This window comes from Echinops telfairi, unplaced genomic scaffold, assembly GCF_000313985.2.
Source record: "Echinops telfairi isolate 266 unplaced genomic scaffold, ASM31398v2 ScPeMD7_7409;HRSCAF=8447, whole genome shotgun sequence".
NCBI classification, from domain to species: domain Eukaryota; kingdom Metazoa; phylum Chordata; class Mammalia; order Afrosoricida; family Tenrecidae; genus Echinops; species Echinops telfairi.
The window spans coordinates 12,992,534-12,996,976 of NW_022111309.1; the positions used below are offsets into that span (position 1 = coordinate 12,992,534).

The window sequence follows — 4,443 nt, forward strand, 5'->3', positions numbered from 1 at the left end:
CTTGATCTGTACCGGGCTGGGATGTTTTCTCCATGTTTAATTGCTCTTGTATATAAATCCCTTTCTTACACACATATGTGTGTCCATGGATTTGTTTCTCTAGCCAACCCAGACTAACATATGACCCTAGAGGAGCTCACCGTCTTGAGGAAGTGTAGCAGATTAAAATGGCTACACATTCTTCCCACTCTTGAATTTGAGAAGTGCCGTGTAACTCCTGCCTCTTGAATCTATCAATGGTGCTTTCAATCAAATGCAGCAGAAGTGATCTTTGACCTTCTGGGGCAAAGCAAAGGGAAGTCCTGCATCTCTCTCCGTGATCTGGGGGTTCGGGGAAGCCAATTCCCATGTAAGAAGTTCAACTACCTCAAGACTGCCATGGAGGAGAGAACATGGGTTGGCGTTCGGGTCAACATGGGCCAAGAGGAGAGCCAGGCTCCATCCATCCCTGGCAAATTGCCAGGCATATGAGTGAAACAACTTTAGACCTTCCAGAGCAGTTTGTTGCTGCCATAGACAGGGTCCTAAAACAGACAACCCAAACAGGGAGATAAGAAAATACCTGGAATCTACCAAGGATTATAATAAAAGTGTGTTGTAAGGGTTGTCAGGAAACAAATATAGAGGAAATAATCCTTTCTGTGCTGAGACAGGACCTTTGTTAACAAGCTCTGGTGGCATTGCGGGTTCCATCTGGGGCTGCTAGCCACAGGGCCAGCAGTTTGAAACCACCAGCGGCTCCACAGGAGAAAGGAGGTTTCGGATCCTGTAAGCATTTACAGCTTCAGAAACCAGTGCAGGTCTACTTTGTCCTAGTGGGCTACTATGAGTTAGAATCAACTCAATGGCAGGGGATTTGGCTTTTGATTTGAAGGTCCCAATCCTCCTGTGGTCTATCGGAGTTTGGAGTGGCCAACATGTGCAGATGTCTGTGGTGATTTGAGTGTGAAGCATTTTATTTACATGCCATAAAGAGGAGACAGGAGGAGGAAGGCAAAAGGGAGACACCTTAAGTTTTAAAGCAAGAGAGCAACACATTCAAAATTGTATGAGAGAAAATTGCAGTTCAAAACCTTACAGACTGTGAAAGAACTGTTCATTCTTCCAACTGCCTGCCTTTCTCTGAAAGCATGGCAGATCCATTTTTTACAGGGAAGTCTTAAACAACAGGGGATTATTCAATGATTCATTTAAACAATCATTAAAGTAAAATCGAGGCACATCACATCCTGTCTTCTTTAATTGCTCATTTATTATTACTGTGGGTGAGATAATGGCTTTGTTATTCTTCTAAATAGTGTAAAATATTTATTGGTAAATATAGCAGTGCATAAATTAGTGCCAGTTGAGATTTTGTGGGGAATATTTTTTCTCCACTGATAGCCATAATTTTCCCTCAAAGAAAAACAATATTGTGATGATCCATTTTCCCTGAGTTGTGCATGAACATTATGAGCTCAATATCTGTATGATGATGCTGTAGCTTAATTTCCATGGGATAGCAGGATTATCTTGATGGCTGGCCCCATAACTTGCTTGTGAAATCAGTTTACTTCATACTTATTAAGACTATAGTTCTTGGAAAAGGGTCACACAGGCCTATGATATGCTTCCTTTCTCCATCACACCTGAATTCAGTAACCCACTACCAACTAAAAATGCATGCTATAAATGCCAGGTAATTCTGCCCCATGTACAGTGGGGTACAACACAAAGGGAGCACAACAGGGCAGCAAGGGGAGCAAAGTAATCAAGTCCCCAAAGAATCCTGAAAATAGACTTCTGTCTCCAGGGACAGGGCTTGGCACTTCATCAGACCCAACTGGAAAACACTCATAAGGGTCAGCAGACAGACCTGGATCTATCTTTTTTTTTTTTTGTCCTTTCACCCTATGTCTATCTATATAAAACAGGCAGGACAAACAATCCTGAGGAGAAAAAAATGGAACTGGTGGTCCCAGGGCAGAAGGAAGGGGTAGTGGGGAGCCAACAAACTTAGGGATGGGGGAACAACAAGAGATCTAAAATTGATAGTGAGGAGATCTGGTGGGGGGTTGATCAAATGCAATGTATTTGAGATGAATTACTGAGAGTCTAGTGGAGGATGAGCATGATAATGGGACAGGAGGAAGGGGAAAGGAAATAGAGGAAAGAAGCAGGAAGCAAAAGCTATTTATAGAGGTATAGCTATAGGCATGCATATATATAAATATATTCATTTATAATGAAAGGGATAGAGGCCAATGTATATATATTTATATGTTAAGTATTAAGGTAGCAGACTTTGGGCCTCCCAAAACACAAGAACACTTTGCTCTAATAACCTGGCAATCTTTGATATTCACCTTCCCAACATGATCACTAAAGACAAAATGGGTACATAAGCAAATGTAATGAAGAAAGTGGATGGTACCCAGCTATCAAAAGATAGTGTCTGGGGTCTTAAAGGCTAGAAGTTATAAGCCCACATGGAAGAAGAACACCAGCCTATGTGATCATGAGGGGTATCAGGTATCAAAAGATCCAAAACAAACAATTATATCGATGTGACTGAGGGGGATGGGAGTGGAGACCCAAAATCCATCTTTAGACAATTGAACATCCCCCACAGAAGGGTTACAAGGATGGGACAAATCAACCAGGGTGCAGTGTAGCACCATTACTCTTATTCCTGAATGCTTCCTCCCTGACTACCATGACCCAGTTCTACCTTACAAATCTGGCTAGACCAGAGTACACACATTGATACAGATAAAAGCTCTGGACACATGGCATTCGGGACAGATAAAACCCTCAGGAATAGTAGTGGGAGTGGTGATATCATGAGGGTAGGGAAAGGGTAGAAAAGGGGAACCCATCACAAGGTTGGACATATATACCCCACCCCCAGGGCGACGAATAACAGTAATATTGGTGAAGGGAGATAACTGACAGTGTAAGACACGAAATAATAACAGTAATAGATAATTGATCGAGGATTTAGGAGGGTGGAAGGGTGGGGGAGGGAGGGGAAAAAATAGAGCTGATACCAAGGGTTCAAGTAAAAAGAAACTGTTTGGGAAATGTTGATGGCAACATATATACAAGTGCACTTAATGAAACTGAGTGATGGATTGTCATAAGATTTGTAAGAGCCCCCCCCCCTGCAATTATTAATAAAAACATCTTAAAAATACAATAAATGACCAGGTATTATCCTGCAGTCTACAGGTAGGCAGTTATATGCAGTTGGTTTCAGTGTCATAACAATGTTACCAAAGACCTAAGATCATATCTTAATATAATAACAATGTCCAAAAGTAGAAGAGAGATTTTGGGTTTTTGATTTATCTTTTTCAATCCTAAAATCCCCCAGAAGATTCTCCTTCACACGGTTCTAATCCTGAGCTGGGTTCATACCCAGCTCTAAACCATTCACATGAAAAGAAAAAAGGCCGAGTAAAGATCGGCCACAGTTCATGGCACAGGCCAGGGTGAGGAGCCCACGTCCTCCTTGAACACACTGCTGCTGCTTGCTTCAAGCAGATTGTCTTCTCAGAAGGGGTGGTGGAGGGTTGACCGATGCGTATATAGGCAGCAGGGATAGCACAGGCCAACCAGCTTGGAGGTGGTGATTTAATGCACATCTTACGTCCACATATCCTTCTGGCAAATATAACTGAAAAATCTCAGACAATGCTTATACTCAGGGAGTATAAGTCAATGATACTGTAATTAGGTAAGTGATTAGCTAGGTAGGTAAATTAATCCACAAAATATACTGATTATCATTATACATTGTTGTTGTGAACTGCCTTTGGGTCAGTCCTCACGGTTACCTCATGGGCAACGAAACAAAATAGTGCCGTGACCTGCATCATTCCCAGTTGCAGACATAGGATTTCCACTGGCCAATTTTGAATTTTTAAACGTGGATGGCTAGCCCTTTCTTCCTGTGCATATAAATCTAGAAGCTCACTACAACCTCATCAGCATCACAGCAACATGTGAGTCTCTACTGGAAGAGATACATTGGCTGGAATTCTGATCGAGGTCTCCTGAAGGGAAGGCACAGATTCTGCCACTGAACCTCTGATACACTCTATTCTGCCTAAAGGGGTGGGAGTAGAACCCAGTTCTTGCCTACATCGAATTCACAATCTCCTTCTCCATTGGTGTCATTCAGTGGATCCGACTGAATGCAATTTTATTCCCCAACATTATCACGCGCTCTCATATTCCCCCTGAGCACATCAGGCCACGGGGTAGCTGGAATATTCACCTACCTTCCTCCACTCTTTTTGTTTCTTAGTTTCGCAGATTCATCACCTGAGGCACCGGCCTGGCTGAGTTAGGTGCTCCTCCCCTGGACTCTCCTAATGGCAGCTAGACCCATCTTTTATTTTTCAACAGCCCTTACTATTTCAAGTAGGAATCATCTGGCAGGTGTTCACCTCAGACAGA

At 42.6% G+C, this 4,443-nt stretch overlaps 1 protein-coding gene across 1 annotated transcript in view; it reads left to right on the top strand.

Annotated features, from left to right (window-relative positions):
* Window positions 1–4,443, top strand: part of AGBL1 (AGBL carboxypeptidase 1) — a 1,177,048-nt gene that overhangs the window by 69,276 nt on the left and 1,103,329 nt on the right. The gene's annotated exons all lie outside the window — the stretch shown is intronic.